Raw genomic sequence first — 17,851 nt, forward strand, 5'->3', positions numbered from 1 at the left:
CTAAGATAATTCAATAAATTAGCCACAAAATCGAGTGTCTCCCTGTGTACTAAGGCTCTTTGGGCTCTTGGCAACAGCAGCAAAGGCAAAGTTCCTTGGTCCACTCAACTCTCTAGCTAGTGCAGGAGGGATAACTGCAGTTCCCCAAAGGGAGTTGAAACCCCACAAGGATGAATAATAGCTTGAGGTGAGGATTATAATCCAGATATCTCATATAGAGGAACAAAAGGGAACTGATGCTTCTGTGCAGAATAATGGAACAGGCTGCCATCTTTGTGGGTTATGGATTGCACATTTAAGGAAAATACTTTCTTCAATATTACGTTGTCTCTGAATTTCACCCCCCTCCTTTAGGGTGTGTGTGTGTGTATGTGTGTTTAAAGAATAGTTCCCTGTTGATTATTTTGGAAGAATGAAAAAGATTGTCTTCTCTTTTCCTAACACTGGTAGAGAAATGTTGGAAGATACTAAGCCTTAGAAAGGTAAAGCTCAATCTGGATTGTTCTATTGACTGTGTACACAACTACTAGCTATATCTCAAGGTGTCATTCCAAACTGATGAACTGGTCTTTGGGGAAAATGTCATCGTACATTATGTCCTATGGATCATATTAGTAAGAGAAGGGAGAGGGATCCTTAGAAGAAACAACCCCTGTGGACAAGTAAGTGTGATTTTTTAAAGGGTGGTGGATACTGGCTCTGTAAGAGCATAAAAGAAGAGACATTCTTTGAAGAGAAGGAAGAAAGGCAGCTGTCAAGTCAGAGAAGCAAGGATAACAACTGTGTTGCCATTACAAAGAGGTGATCTGTGAACATGACTTTCTTTTTCCATGGACTGTGGACATCCTTTTATTTACCAGGTCATTTTATTTTTTTTCCCCCACTGTTCTAATTTTTTAAAGTTACTCTTCTCCTTTCCGGCATACACCTGCAGCCTGTATGCTAGCATAGTGGGCAGTGACACAATGGGAGGTAAGGAAGATACAATCTTGCTTGGGTTGGGGCAGTAACACGGCTTCCAGGACAGCAGTTTCAGTGAAGCAGGGGGAGCCCAGAAGCGCACACAGTGCGAGAGGATGACTTGGGACAGGACATAAGACAACCCCCCGTTTGCCAGATGCACCAGAGAAAGGCAACTCCTGAGGCAGGGAAGGAACAACTGGCTGACATACCATTCCTGAATATCCTCTTTAATGTAATTTTAACTTCTGAAAGCCATGATATGCACATGGAACAGCATCAACAAAAATGATAGATCACATTTATGGAGTGCTTGCTAGTTCTACACTTTGTGCTATGCTTGAATGATCTCATTTAACCCTTAAAACTGACTTATGAGGAAGACACTACTGTTTCCTCCCTTTTACAGATGGAGAAATAGAGTTTTTGGAGAGATTAAGGATCTTGGTCATGTTCACAAATCTAGTAAATGAAGGGTCCAACATTCAACTTCAGGTTCCTGGTTTTAGAGCCTACATTCTTACACGCTCTGAATCAATGTATTGATTACCAATGTAGAGAATAAATAATACAGCCTATAGCACAGTCCCTGGACAGACAGCATTACTTCCAGAAGTGACCCAGCACACTGGAATTTTATTCTACATCCCCATGAAGTAAGTAGCGGGGATGTAACAAGTAGAGTGGGGGGCATTCTGCTTTCTGTCTGCTATAACAATGGGAGCACCGTCCTTCCACTTAAAAATATCAAGCATGTCAAGGCCATCTATGAGCATAGCGCATCCAGGGCATATGAGGTCTGGAAAATAACTGCCTGTTGTACCAGATTAAGGCCATCTAATGGTTTTGGTTCCAGATATAATAATTCAAGGAAAGTTCTCTCTTAAAATTATTTGTACATAGTATTTTATGAAAAAAAAAATCAAGGTAAGAAATATTGCATATTAAAATGTTTGTGACAGATGTATTTAAAAGTCTTCTTTAACCTCTTGCCCTTAAGTATGTTCACATGACACCTTCCTTGAATAAATACTTAGTCTGGACGATATTCTGGAAAGCAGGGGTCCCTGATATACTTGGTAACTATAGTTACAGCTGTCTCATCTTTTCCTGGAATGTAAAATAATATATCATCATTTCCGAAGTCATTTTGAAAGTCTTAATGAGATAAACACTCATTTTTCCAGGCAGCATTCCTACTTTTGAGTGTTAGTCATAATTTCCTCCTCTTAATGACAAAAGTGATGTCTGGCTGTAAAGCAGAGGCAGGTTGTGCATGCTAATATCTTACAACTTGGAGAAAAAAATCTACTAATTAAAAAAAGCATTTTCTAGGAAAATGTTTTTCTTCTCTTCATTAAAGTAAAATAACTAATTTATTTAATTAATGATTATTGCCAAAGCTACTTCCAGATAATGATTATATCGAATTTTAATTGGCTAATCCGTGCAAACTTGGCAAAACATTAGTATAAAAATGATTCTTTTAAAAAATATTTACCATTGAAACGTTCCTCCCAGCTCGAGGAGCAATTGTAACAAATAGAAGAGATGGGAAATGAATATGTGGCATGTTCATAAGAATCACACCTGCACTACCCTGACGTCTCTTGTGGGAAGGGACGTGCCTCCATCTGCGTAGAAGGAAAGAGGTGAACAAAACTGGTCCCCCCCATTCTTATTTGTGAGAAAGCCTTTATGAGATTAAAAGTTTCACTCCCTTAGTTATACTGAAAGGCATATCTTTAGTGAAATAGAAGCACTTTAATCTGCCCTCTAAAACAGGCTTGCCCATCTTTGCTATTTTGTGTAAGGTATGGTATTTCCCCCCAAAGAAATAGAGTACTTGATGAGCCAAGTAGGACTTTTTCCATCTTACTTTCTCCATCATTGCTGGGGTTTGTGACTCCAGCTCAGCGTGGGCTGGGAATTCGATTTGTGTGGGTCCTGGAAGGCATCCTCTCTTTTGTTTCTCTTGTGACCACAGTGGCTACCAAGAAAAACATACTGACACGGACACAAGGAATAATTTTAGAGCAAATTTTGACTTCTTAAGCAAAATTTTGTTTATTCTGTTCACTTGTATGTCACCTTCAGAACTGAGTTTCTAATGAATTTGGAGCCGTCCCCCACCTTTCGTAGTGGCCCCCACTCCACACACTAGAGAGACCACTTGAGTTCAGCAACATCTTTGAGGAAAAAATTCGTTTTTGATGATTTTATCAACCATATCTTTAAATTTCTTTTAGAAATTTTAGAAAATATTCTTTTCTATCTTTGGCTTGAATATCTTTAAATACATTTGTTTGGTTTTATTTCCTTGGTAGAGGAACTGGTAGTAGAGATGTAAGAAAGTGGAACTGAATCTGGAACTTTAAACTAGAACCAATTCAGTGGTTCTCCATTGTACCAGACCCAATGCCCCTTCTAGAAAAAGTATCTTGCAACATCCCTTTTACTGTCCTGCATTGATAATATATAATTTTTAAAAATTAATCAATAAAATATCTTAATGATAAGTGAGAGATAAAAGGAAAGTGCTTTATAATAAATACCTGTTTCAATAACTAAACAATCAGGGATGACTCTATTTAAAGACATAACTAAGAAGTAATTTGATTTCACTTATGTAGAATGACTATAAATATAATAGCTACACATACAGATTGATACACATGTTGTATTAGTGACTCACCTACCATAGGCAGCTTCTGTCTTCTTGTGAAATGGTGAATAACAACTCTTGGTAAATTTCTGAAAAGAAAACCAAAACAGTCCCTTAATTTGCATGGCAGTGGCATTCCTGGAAAATTTGGTATAATTAAAATATTTTGGCATGGTGTGAAAAATATTTCATGTGTTTTTGTCATAAGGAGATGAGGTCTAGGCTCAGAAAATTGCAACAAGGCTTTTCACTTATGTTAGCATCAGGTACGACACCGTTTGGAATGTCGGACAATTTTTATTTTGCTGGACTGTCCAACGTGTGCATCCTTGGCGCATGCCCACGAAACTCAGTAGCACCTTGTAATTATTGACAACCCAAAGTCCCCCCACGACATTTCAAAATGGCCCCATGGCCAGGGCCTGGTACCTACCTGTTGAGAGCCACTGGTCCTGGTGGAGACCAGTGGGCTCTGTAGCTACGGTGAGCATCAGGCCTACCCAAGTGTCGTCACACTTATGTTGCCATCATGACTCTTCATTACTTACTTTACCCCTTGCATTGTTAGTTTCCTACGTGCTTTTTTCAGGTTAAGAATGATGATTGGAAGACTGGAAATAACATTTAGTTTCTGCCATTTTCATTTTGTCAAGCTCTTCAAGGGTGAAAGAAATATAAAATGGGCATATTTATGGAGTTTAAGTAGTTAGTATTTTTCTATGAGTTCTCATTGGTCTGTGCGTGTCTGGAGTTGGGGGGCTAAGCCCAGAGGAGCCCATTCTTGTTGGTATCCCACCAGGGCTAATAACCAGTGAGAACTAGTTGGGAACGCCAAGTCACAGTCATGAACCAGGAGCCAAAGAGACCAAGTATAAATGCCAGGTCCAAAGTGACAAGGGCAAGTTGTTAAAAAATGAGACAAAAACCAATAATCAGGTTAAAAAGATGAACTGGACTGGAACCGGAGATGGGCAACAAGTGAGGAGGGCTGCAAGCTGCTTTTGGTGTCCGCAGCTTGTCTCCCAGCATATGTGTAACTCACATACGAGTAGACGTTTTTCAAGACACAAGCATATACATGGTTTTTATAGGTGCAACATAAAAAAGCAGGTGTGTTGACTATATATTTCAACAAACTGCTAAATAATTATTTATACAGTGACCTTTCAGTATTTGAGAATAATTACATTGACTTATTCTACTAGATGGTGAGCTAGCTGAAGGCAGTGTCAATTTACATTCATATATATCTATATGAAAATGTAAATATATATATCCATGACTGGAGAGCTCTCTGCTTTGCTCTTTGTATTTAACATCTATCTATCTATCTATCTATCTATCTATCTATCTATCTATCTATCTAATCTCACTAAGGTTGGTGGGGTGGTGGGGGGAGAGAGAGAGAGAAAGAGAGAGAGGGATGCAAACCTTCCCATGTATCCCTTCCTTTAATGATGGAGTGAAGAAGAGACAGCTATGTTCTTGGTTGCATTGAGGTCATTGCTCTCTTCTTGGTTGGCTGTAACTGCTACCCCAACATTTTGACACAGACTCCCTGTAGACATGTGGCAAATCCAGTTCACTGACCTCCATCCCACACCGCTAGCATGCTTATGCTCAATGAGCTCTCCCAGACACCAAGATTCTCAGAAGACTCTTACCACCTTCTTCTGAAGGATTTACATTTTTACCTCATGTGGTGGCAGTGAACTTCAGTATTTTGGGTTCTGTTGAGTTGAATTTTATCCTATTCAACTTAATTCCTATAATTCAACACTGTCTGTATGGAATAACATCAGATTGCACAGGAAGAGGGCTCAGTCCCAAAGACTGCTCTACACTTGAGATGCCAGTCACAAGCTGAGGTTGTTAGCTGTGCTTCTGACCAATTGGCTATAAATTAGAGGTTCCAATGGCCCCCTCCTCATGTTTGATTAATTTACTAGAGCAACTCACAGAACTCAGGAAACCCATTTACGCACAGGATTACCTGTTTGTTACAAAAGGTATTAAAGGATACACACGAATATCCACATGAAGAAATACATACGACACAGTATGGGGAAGGGGTGTGAGCTTCCATACAATAGGCACACCACTGGCCCTGAATCCCTAAGTGATCACCAACCCAGGAGCTGTTCTCACCCTATCCTTTTGGTTTTTATGGAGGCTTCATTGCATAGACAGGATTGATTAAATCATTGGCCATTGGTGATTGACTAACCCCTAGCCCCACTCTCCTCCCTGAAAATCGGGGTGGGATAACATAACCTAGTTGTGGTGGAAAGGGGCTTGTTATGAACAAGGGGATACCCACTTTACCTTTATGGCTCTGAATGGATTTCAGGAACTGAGGGCGAGAGACCAAATATAGTGGTACCTCGGTTTTCGAACATAATCCACAAGTTCTGAAATGTTCAAAAACAGCCGACAGCTAGGCCTCAGGATCTTGCACTCAGCGGAAGCCATGTGACATGTTCGACTTCTGAGTCGTGTTCGAAAACCAAAGCATTTACTTTCGGGTTTACGGAGCTCATAAACCAAAATTTTCGTCAATGGAGACGTTCGAAAACTGAGGTACCACTGTATAAGAAATGATGCTTCCATTGCTCTTATCACTCAGGAAATTAAAAGATTTTAGGAGGTGTGAACCAGGAACCATGGATGAAGACCAAATATATATGAAAATATATTTTGGCCATCTGAATGACCAAATATATATGTCAAAAACCCCACTCTGCACACAGAGTAAGACAAAGCAGAAAGATGAGTTTATTGCCAGGGTTTCGACCACAAGCCAGGAAACTTCAAAATTACTGGAGCAATGAGTTTAAGTCGTTCACATACTAAGGGGTTTTTATGGGGTAAATGCGGAAGTTTTTTGGGCTATTTCAGCTGATTGTTTGTGTAGTGATTTCCTTATTTGGATCAGGTTTGCTGTGTCAGGAGAACAGGAAGTCCAGAGATGGCATGAACATACCTGGCATTGAGGGTGTGGCTGACATCCTCTGCTGAATTCTGAGAAGAGCTATACATTCTTGCAACTTATGTTAGGTAAAGTTAACTTTCTTTTTTCCTTTTTTTCCCCCCCCCGCACTGTTCAAAATCATCATTTATTTGGTTGTTTAACCCTTCTTCCCTCCCCTCTTATACCCTTCCCAGCCCCCCACTCCAAGAATGTAAATTCCACAAAAGCTGTGGTGCCTTCTCTGGCATTTTGCAGAGCCTAGCATGTAAGATGCTGCATTAGAATTTTCCGTAGGAGTGAATTAGTCGCTTTCCATGTGGGTGTGACTTTTCCTGCTTCTGTGGAAAGGCTAATAAAGATAGTGAGGAAGGAGGAAGTAGGGTACTCTTGAATGTGTAATCAGTGGCTATTTCAGATGTCCTTTGGTGAATCTAATGCTCCTTCCTTGGTTCAGGCACAAATGACTTCTGAGGACTGGGGAAGAGGGAGTGTGCTCTGGGAATGGCAACCCCTGGCTCCTCGAGCCTGGCGTGCCAACCCCTCCTCCATGGTCAGGCTTTTCCAGTGAATCCGCCTGCCCACAGACACAGGAGGAGAGGGCATACAGTGAGCCTATGATTATTCCCTGAGCTGAAGACCTGGCAGGCGCAATCTTCAGGGGGCTCGCTCTCCTTGACTTCAGGAGCCTCCTGGTAGCACAGCGTGCTGACTGGGGAGGCAGCTGGGGCCACAGTCCCTCTGCAGCGTGGCAGGGTGCCCCTGGCCTGGGCAATGTGTCCCCCATCCAGGGGGCCTGCTGAATCAGATGGGGCTGGATTTCCCCACAGAAGAAGAAAATGTAGGTCTTCATTGGAGCGGGGGGCAGATCCTAGATTGGGGCTGGGGCTTGAGGCAGCGCTGGGGGCGCTGCCAGGGAGAGCTGTTTCCCACGAGCATAGTCAGTAACGAAAGTTACATGAGCTGTGTGGATGGCCTTCTGATGGTGGCCTGCTTCCCACCAGAACTGGTCTCCAGGACCGTCTGAAGTCTCACAATGTTGGGGTTGGCTCTCTGGTCCCTGGGGTTTCTGAGAGGCCGTTGCCGCTCCCACAGCACCTGGCCTGGCATTGATAGAAGGAGCAGTTTTCGGCCACTTCTTCCAGGTTGTCAAATTTTGTTTTTCTTTAATGCTCTTGTGTTGGCCGACTCCATTTTGTCCCCAATATAAGTGACTCCATGTTAGTTTTAGTTCTGCATGTACCACTTATAAATCACAATATCACACTCAGCAAGGTGGTAAGTCCTAATACCACCACCCTCAGCAGCCCCCAAAGTGGGTCAATGGTGGGATTCATATTCCACATATCTTGGGAATTCGGTGGGTAGTGGTGGAGGTGATGTGGGGTTCTGCCAGCATGATGCTTTTCAACAAGCCTTCCAGAGAAGTGTGGGTCCTGATAGTTGTAAGTTCTCTATTCTTAAAATATGGACCGTATGTGCCCAGTATAACCCTTCGTAGTCAGTTCCTGAAAAACAAGATCCTATGTGGCATCTGATACCATCTTGTTCATATTTATATGTCGAAGTAATACTCGAAGGATTATTAATGAGCTTTAAGTAACATTTCTTCATGTTATTTAAATCTCATTAGTAGTTTGTTTGTTTAAATCTCATTAGTAGCTAATTCATTAAATTACCTGTAAGTTTCCAGGATGATCTTTTGGTATCTTATGGGTATAGATATATGAAATTTCTCTAATGTATAATAAATAAATTCATTTCTTTCATCATTGATACATGATGTTTAATGTCAGCTGGGCAGCTAATAAAAGTCTTAAGAGGAGACTCATAATACTAAGTGAAGATCAGAAAATGAGACCTGTAGGAAAAGACGAAAGGATCATTTGGGAAAACTGAGAATGATTTTTGCTGATAATATTCATTTTTCTGATAATAAGATAAGGAGAATGTTAGTGGATTGTTGTTATTCATAAAGAATAGAAGAGTGAATAAAATATTGCAACACTTGAATAAACCAGAAATTCCGGCCAGTTAAAAAATACTAAGGATGGCTTTGGAAACAAAAGAAGTTTGGCATTATTCTTTCTGTATTAAGAGAGGGTAATTTCCTCATTTGTTTGTTGTGATCTGGGACAGGTTAACTAAAACGTGGACAAATTTGAGAGCTTTAATGAAGGTGAGTCAACGGTTAAATGTTAGAAACCCTCTGTCATTCTTAGAACGGCCTCTGGAGGTCAGGATTGAGGCATGGTGCATAGCTAGGCTTCCGGTTTGCTCTTTGCAGTCAAATTATGGCAAATACTGATGCTTTTCGTTCTCCATCTTATGGTATATTCATAAGCTCTTAATGTGTTTACTCATAAAATATAATTTAACTGACAAGCTAATATGCAACGTTCTCTATTATTAGTTATTTGAATATATGTTTAATTTATACATTTAAGTAAGAGTCTGTATAAATTTCTGTTAAAATAAAGAGGTGATGGCTCTAAGAGCATTTAAAAAATCCATTTAGGTCTCGAAATATGTAAGGACTTGTAAAATAATATGTATTCAGAATGACGGTACCTCAACTTCCAAGTAATAGCATCATTTTAAGTTTTCTTACATCCCTACAATTTGGGTTTGCAATCATTCTCTTAATTCAGAAGCTCTCCAAATACTTTTAAAACCGTTTGGAACAAGACAGAATAATTTACCATTATTATTGCACTTTAGTGTTCTATCAGCCCCAGTTCAGGGGATGGCAGACCGCCAGAAACATCCTCGACACATTTCTCCTGAGCGTCCTTAGACCAGAATCCAATGACTAGTGACGGGCAGCGTCCAGGAAAAGGGACATTAGAGAAAACTTGGAGCTACAGTCTTTCCTATTCTCCAATTGTTTATGTTTCCTTACCTTTTTATTTGTTTTTAAACAACACTCCCAGATATGTTTGACTATATGGGAAAATAGGGAAGGTGGTCTTATCTTTTTAACATCTAAATGAAATTGCTGTGTTCAGTGACAACATGCCATGTGGTTGTAGGACTTTAGCTGCTTCCAAATCTTTTTCAGTAAGGAAGAGCATGCCCCGGTGATTCTGGGAATGCTCAGCTTTTTCCTGCCCGTTCAGGCCCTTTGCCCATTCTTACCCTCAATCCCAAACTTCATTCCTTAAGGCTCCGTATCTTCTCTGTGAAGCCTTCTCAAATGCCGTCATGTGAACTTCCTCTCCTTGGTGTATTCTCCCACTGGATCTTGAATGCACCTGGACTGAAACTCACCCAGTGGCAGGTTTTTAAGTTCTGCCATGTTCTTGAAATTTACTGTTACAAACAGCAAGGGGGTAGGGGCTGTTCAAAACATTGCAGCACCAGTAGGGCACTAGTGTTGACCAATCAGAATGGAAACCAGCCTCAAATAACACTGGTGTGATGGGGCTAAATAAGAGCCCTTGGAACTGGCCTATGAGTTCTTTAAGGGCAGGACTCCTGTTCCATTGTGACTTCCTATTTTTAGCACCTAGCATAGTACTTGGCATGCAATTCATTAATAAATGGTTTATGAATGAATGCATGAATGAGATAGTAAGAAAAGTCATGCATTAATCCAAGGTGAGTCCGGAAATCTTAGTGGTGACTTCAGGGTTGCCTGGGACCTTTTCGTCTGAGACATTAGTTTAGCTTCAGGCAAATGTGTCTTCTTCATATTAATGATGCAATTGACACTCTCCACAGGACCTTTGCATTGAATTGTCCCACAGGCAAATTGTCCTGAGCCATCTGCTCTCTCCGCACTTTCCTGCTGTATATTTGATGAACAGAATGGCTTAATTAAATTGGATACAGGGGAGAAGAGATTGTACACAAAGCTGTTTTCCAAAGAAAAAAGTCTATGATGCCATTTAAAAGATAACCTGTAGTTAATTATTTAAAAGATATTAAAAGAAAAGTTTTGAAAACTATTATTCCACTTATGTTATTTTCACATGTGGTGGGATATGTACTAGATGAGAGTCATTCTTCATTTAATGTTTGTCTGTTGTGGAAAAAGATTCTTTAAATACGGTTTGGGACTATTTGAAATGAAGAAACATATTCACTTTGCCTCCGGATAGTAATTCTTCAGAGACGTTTTTTTAACCTAAGAGTAAAGACAGAGTATCTGTCAACCTAGTTTCTGACTCTTTGCTGTGGGCAATTCCTTTATCTTGTTAGCTGGGCTGCCTTACGTCCTTTCTGCTTTTTTCTAGCAGCTGAGACTTTCTGCTCAGCAGAGTGGGGGTTCTTTCTCTCCTACCCTAAGCAGGTGCATAGACCCCCACGCCCCCAAATACATTTTGAACTGAATAGATTCAATTGCTCGTGTTAGACTTACTCAGGGAGAGTGAAGAGTTTGGGCCAATGCTAATCAATGTGAGGTTAATCAGACCTACATAAAACAATTATTTACCTCTGATTAATACAATGTCTCTAAGTGATGCAACCAGCAAGGATGAAAGGGCATGAGTTGTGTCCCTCAGTGCAAGTTAAAATGGAAAAAAAAGGGTGGGACATAGCAAGGTCTAAATCAATATTCCAAAGGTCCCAGCTTACTCTAGGAGACAGTGTGAGGGCAGGCAAATTTTGGAACTTCGGGCACACCTTTCTCTCATTGGAAATAGAAAGTATTTGGCACGGTCACCGTTTGATTTCAAAATTCTTCAATTTTTAAAAACGTCATAGGTGTCGGTGGTTGTGAGGAAATTATGAGTTGACCGTGTTCTGCCTGCCCCAAAGCCCCTGCCTTGGCTTTGTCTCCCAAATGCTCCAACTCTTTGTATTGCGACCACTGATACATTTCTTCGTCCCACAGACAGTGCTTATTGTTCTGGATATGGGAACCCCATAATGTTTTTTGAGTTACTCCCTTTGATTTACTGATTGATTTCAGGGCCCTATTCCCTTCTAAAACAATGCCTGGCACATATTTTTCAAATTAACTGGACTATCAATTTGCTTTTTTAAGACATCACTATAAATATGCGGGTGATGTATCCTTCCCAAAGTGAGACAAGACAACAGAAAGTACTCCTAAGCATGCGCACACAGAGGATGAATGTAACTAACGATGCTTAATCTTCAAAATGAACATTTGCTGTGGGAATGAGGAAAGTGCCATGCAAAAGGGAGAGCTGCTTTTCAGGGCCTGAGTCTCAAAGAGTGTCTGCTTCTAGAGCGGGTCATCACATAGCCTTCCATTTACAAGTACTGAAACCACATTTTCTCATTGTAGTCGGGGATAAATAAGTTTTGGAAGATTGAGTCATCCTGAAAATTTATTTATGTACATAACCAATTTATAACCACAAATAACTAAGAAGTAGGCTAGAAACCCGTGGAGCTGGCCAGTAAATTGTTTCCTACCAGAAGTTTGACTTACAAAAACAAATCAATATTACAAGGCCATTTGGTAACTACATAGTTTCAGAGTGGGGAGTCATGCAGTTCCCTGGGGCAATGAAAATCATGGTCACAATTGAGGAACACTGTACCCGTCTCCATTATAGGACTTTACCTCTAAGGGAGAATTAACCAGTCCCTTAGACAGTGATGAAGACACATGGGTAAGTTTTTACTACTGAATCTTTATATTTAGAATGACTTAGTCACCATAAACTTTAGTCCTTATGGTACTGTCTCCCAAATGCTCTAAGTCTTTCTCATAAAAGAAGTAGTATTTTCCAAGATTATATTTCTTCCAACTTAATTATATTTCAAAACGCTTTGTTTTATTAGGCACAAGGAGTCGCTTGTTGAGGTTTAGGAAACATAGTTGTCTGAGCAACCTTTTTACAAATCTTTCCCTTGCAGGGTTATTTCTTAAGTAAATGGTGTCTATGCTGGTTATAGTTAGCTTTTGTTTCTTACTAATGTTTATACATATATCTTATTTTGGATCTGAAACCATACACAAGTTCACAGAAGTGAACTGAGATTGGTTATACCCGGCAAATAGCTTGATAACTACACAGTGAGTCCCAAGGATTTGTTGAAATTTTGACATACGTTAATTTGAATGGCAACCCTAGTTTAGTCTTTTATTTTTTTCACATTTTCTGCAAGATAGGATTTACCTACAAGACTCTTATTTTTGTTTTATATGGGTGGAGGTAGAGTGGGACATCAGATACACTGAACAGGAGATATTTGTGTTCTTTGTAAGAATATCTCCAGATCCTAACTCAATGGCTAATATTACCAGCCACAGTAACTCACTGTAACCACTAAAGCATCATTTTTATCTGGGAGAGTTGATACTTAGGTTTGGATTTTCCCAGGAGAGAGCAGAGTACTAAGAATGGGAAAATAGGACTGGTGAGTTTTGAAGGGAAAGAAAAGAAAACAAAAGATGTTGAGCATAAAATTGTCCCTCATAGTCAAGGTAGGGCTTAGGGAGCTGGAGACCCCAGGTGGGCCACAGGACACAAGGTGTGAAAGCAGTAAAACTAGAAAGGAGGTACAGAAAAAAGAACAGAGTAACATTCTATCTCCGTAGAAACATGTATTGTGATACATTTGTAAGTTTGACTCCCACCTATGTGGTTTAATATGTAGGACCTCTGAAAGTCCTCTTGACCAAAAATATCCCTTTCCAATTTCCTCCACAGTTGCCTGAAATTCTCATTATATTCTTTTTTGAGGGGTAAAGGCAAGAATTACTCTGCCCTTGTCTTCAAGTCAGCCTGTAAGCATCTTGGCAACGGGGATTTTACCCTATTTGTCCGAACCCCCTCCAGTGCCAAATAGGTGTGTATGTATACAGGTGGCTTTTGCATGTGAGGATACGGGGGCATCTTCATTTCTAGCTGGTGAGACCTCAGTTCACACTAGTGTTTTCGAGTGGCACCAAGGAGAGAAAACAGCCCCAGCAGGCAGTGGGGGAGAGCCCTGAGACACGCTGGCCTGCTCTCACTTTTCTTGCTAGAGGAGGGTTCATCTTGGAAGTGTGCTATTGAGCAGGCACTCTATGAGAATTTTCCATTGCCTTCCTGAAAATGACCTCAGAGGAAAAGCGTGGGCTTTGGAGGCAAAAATTAGGATTAAGATTCTAGAATCGATTCTGAGAATTGATTCCCAGCTGTAGCGTTTTGCACAAGTGACCTCTCAGCTTCAGTTCCTGGTCTGTAAAATGGGGTAGACCGAACAGTAACTACCCTGGCCACTTGGAACCCCATTTCCTCTCTCGCTGCCTACTGATTATGTCGGGTCAAGTCCACCTCTCTCACTGCGCTTCCCCTCCCCACCAGTCCCACCTGCCTGTTGATGTGGATTAGGGATTCGCACAGTAAAGGCTGATGCTAGAGCCGGAAAATCATCTATTTCTTTAAATAAAAGCAAAATCCTTGCTGCATTCATTCCGATTTTTCTTTCAAATAATGTGAAGGTAAACATCAACTCAGCCCAGGGACAAATTCCAAATTAATGTGGCCTGATTTAAAATCTTATTCTGGGTCATTAGACTGCATTTGTGAACCTAGTTGCCTATACCTTTGTGATCCACTGTATGCCTTTGAGTACAATTTTCAAGGTTACAATTTGCAGAATTACAGTGGGGCAGAAATATTTCATTGCTGTGTCTCCTTAGATTTTCTGATTATACAGGCGCTAGATTTTCTGGGTTGTAGAATGAGGAGTGAAGCAAAGTGGTGTTTCGTTTTGTTTGGTTTTTTTTTCTCGTTCTCTAATCTTGCCATGTTGAATATTATTGCTTTTTGCAGTGCTCTTGCTTTTGGTATTTTAAACTATCTTAACATTTCAATTGATGTTGTACACTGAACAGATGTCTTGAATTATTTGAGCATGATGTTCAGAGAAACCTACAAGGAATTAGTTTTAAAAATCATTATTTTTTGCCTTTCCAAAGCTTGGTACAGTGTTTTCTCCACTTTTTTTTTTTTCCCTTCCACAGTAATGTTCTTGATTTCATCTTTTGAGGTCGATATGGTGCCTCATATCTATATTAAATTCACAGGAGCAAGGCCCTGAGTACATCTGTCAAATGTCCAATTTAGCGATAACCAAGTTAATGAGTAACATTTGTTATTAATTATATCAATAAAAACATCAGACTCAGAACTCTGATTTGAATCTAATAGAGTAGGAGGTTTGAGGGATGAATATTCACAAGCCATTAATGGACTGCTCTTTAGAAAAAAATACTGAAAATCATTTTAATCGCCTCTTTGTATCCTAACCAGACTTCGGCCAAATCAAACCATCTCTGGCTAGAATAAATGTCATCGGTTCCTCAAAATGAAACCTAATGAACTTCTCTCTGCAGAAAGTCAAGCAATACACTGTCATGAAAGAAAACTTCCTCATTTAATGCATCAGTTATTAAAAAGGTGTTCTATTTCCTTGTTTGCGTTCTGTCTTTTATTATTACTGCATATTAATGTGACTGTCTTGCCAACATGCAAATGATATCCTATTTGAACAGGGCTTGGATGAGAATGATGAGAAAGGGCCAGTGAGACCTATCTGCTACATTATTATGCCGAAGCAATGGAAAAGCACTGAGCTACCAGAATCTTCATCTTTCTTATGTTTATATGATTCTTAGAAACAAGTAAAAATTAAAATATGATAGGGTATTTTCTCCTTTTGTAAAAAGAAGATATTCAAAGAATCTTACAGAATCTAAGATTTTGATATCTCCTTTGCAGTGCAAGAGTCAGGCAGCCCCAGATTTTTTAAGGAATGTAAAAGAGAAAGAAAGGGAGTGGGGAGAGAAAACAGCACAGGGGGTTGGAGAGATTGGAAAAAAGACCAGAGAACTAAACCTTTCTTTGTCATAACAAGGAACGAAGTAATGTTCATTGAAATCATCTTGCCAAATGCTGCTAGACACTTTGCATGTTTTATGGTATTTAATCCTTTGAGAGAGGTGTTATCTTCAATTTAGAGTTAAAGACACAAAAGTTTATAGTGTTCCAAACAACTTATCTGAGACCACAAGCTACCAGTGGTGAAACTCCTATCTTATTGACTTTGAAGCCCATGATCTTTTCATTGTGTTGTATTTGCCCAAAGTGTGTGGTATCTAATTTTTGGTAATGAAAACTCATTCCAGTCTTTCTAAAATGAAATTTAAGTATATCATTACTTTCTCACCTAATTGAAAAGTTGATTAGGTTTCAAACATAATGGAGATGGTGATTGCAGTTCCTTGGTAGATAGGCGTGTGTTTGGTGTGTTTTTATGTGTGCATTTATTTCTTTGATGAAGTATGTCTTGGTGTCCTATATAAAATGGCTGTGTGTCATCTAGAAGCTGCAGACATTCGTCATCTGAGCTGGTTGAAATGATTGTCTTCTCTCCCTGTTCCTTCTATTTTGGTGCATGGATAGTAGGTTCCCCTCTAAGGATAAAAGAAACTATAGGTGAAAAGGAGTGTTATAAAAGCTGATATCTTAAACAAAGCTTCTACTGTCCAAGGCAGAAAGTCTCCAGTGAGATGACCTGAGCCCAGCTTAGAGGATAATGCTGTGGTCCAAAGGTCCTAAGACAAGGAGATGTCCCACATGGTTTGTTGGGTGACACGTGTGTTGTGAGAGTTGGCTATGTTTTTTTTTTCTTTCCTTTTTTTAAAAATTGAGCTATAACACACATACCATAATATTTGCCTTTTTAAAGTATGCAGTTGGGTACTTATCATGTATTCCAAAGTTGTGCAACCACCATCACTATTAAATTCCAGAACGTTTTCATCACCCCAAGAAGAAACCCCATTACTCATTAGCAGTTACTCACTCCTCATTCCCTCATCCCTTCAGTCCTTTATCACCAGAATTCTACTTTCTGCCTCTACAGATTTGCCTATTCAGCTCCATTTCATATGTAATGACAAGGCCACACACTTGATAATAACTTCCTGTTACTTGATGATACTTCCTGTTACTTGATGATACTTCCTGTTACTTGATGATACTTCCTGTTAGCTGTGGTCCCATATGGGGCTCTGAGCAGTGCAGTCGGTTGTGTCTCGGGATGTTCAGTGAGGGATACAGTCAGGTGTAGCCAGCCTCAGGTCCCGCAAAGACTGCATTTCCCCTTGGGGTTGGTAAGCTTTGTCTGGCCTTCCTGAGTTGTAGACATTAGATAGAAACATATTAGGAACTCAATTACATTTGAGTCTTAACTAGAAATGTCCAGCCTCCAGTATTCTCCTGAGTAAGCAAATACTATTCATTAGGCCCATTACTTCAATGTGGTTTTTCTCTTTGTTCTTGAGTCTCTGCTCTCTAAACATTCATTTGTGTGCATATCTCTGAAAGGCCTTTGCATCCCTAGACATCAGTTGCCCAAGCCAGAAACTTCAGAATTGTCTTAGATCTTCTTCCTTCATATTTTCATTCTGCCTTCTCCTCCACACCAATAACTCATTACAAGATTCTACAGATTTTAACCACCCACCACAATCTCTTCCCCATTCTGTTCTTCATCTCTAGATTCCCTGCCTCTATTGCAGCCTCATCAACCTAGAGTAATTGTGATGACTGGACAGCAATCACTTCTCTTCTGGTCTCCCTGCCACCCATCTTGCCCATATCATTATCCTTTACAACACTCCCAAGTGGCCTTCTAATCAAAATATGTTTATGTCTCACCCCTCATACTAAAATTCTTGAAAATTTCTCCACAGTTTCCAAGGTGAAGTTTGAAGTTCACTAGTCCCTCCACAGTCTGCTCTTGGGTTCACTTTGCAGAATTTCTCACTGTACCCTTCCCTGGACCCACACCGAATGGCTTGTCTGCCCCTGAACGTGTCATTCACCTCAGGTTCACTGTTCCTGCACAAACCACTGCACTGTCTAGAACATTATTTTTTATGTTATTCTAGTATTAGTCCTTGTGTTCTACCCTCCCTTGTTTGGAATGTAGCCCTTTGTAGTAGGAGACTAATTTGTTCATCTCTATACCAAGTGGTCTGTTCATTACTTTGCTAAAGCACTTCACACAATTTCCTCACTTTTCCCTAATATCAGTGAAATTCTCTGTGTCTTCAATATATTGTAAATGTATTGAAAATACAGATTTATAATCCATCGTAGTTAGTATAATTCCTAAGTATATTGTTAATAGTTGTTTATTGGAAAAAGAGAGAGAGAGAGAGAAGAAAGAAGGAAGGAAGGAAGGAAGGAAGGAAGGAAGGAAGGAAGGAAGGAAGGAAAGAAAGAAAGAAAGAAAGAAAGAAAGAAAGAAAGAAAGAAAGAAAGAAAGAAAGAAAG

The 17,851-nt window shown here is 39.9% G+C and overlaps 1 protein-coding gene and 1 pseudogene across 2 annotated transcripts in view; one reads left to right on the top strand and one right to left on the bottom strand.

The window, feature by feature from the left end:
• Positions 1-17,851, top strand: part of IQUB (IQ motif and ubiquitin domain containing) — a 181,205-nt gene that overhangs the window by 100,569 nt on the left and 62,785 nt on the right. The window lies entirely within an intron of this gene.
• On the bottom strand, positions 7,003-7,703 carry LOC141567715 (steroid receptor-associated and regulated protein pseudogene; annotated as a pseudogene).

The sequence above is a fragment of the Rhinolophus sinicus genome, chromosome 8 (genome assembly GCF_057876585.1).
Source record: "Rhinolophus sinicus isolate RSI-liver-muscle chromosome 8, RSI-T2T, whole genome shotgun sequence".
Taxonomy (NCBI): Eukaryota; Metazoa; Chordata; class Mammalia; order Chiroptera; family Rhinolophidae; genus Rhinolophus; species Rhinolophus sinicus.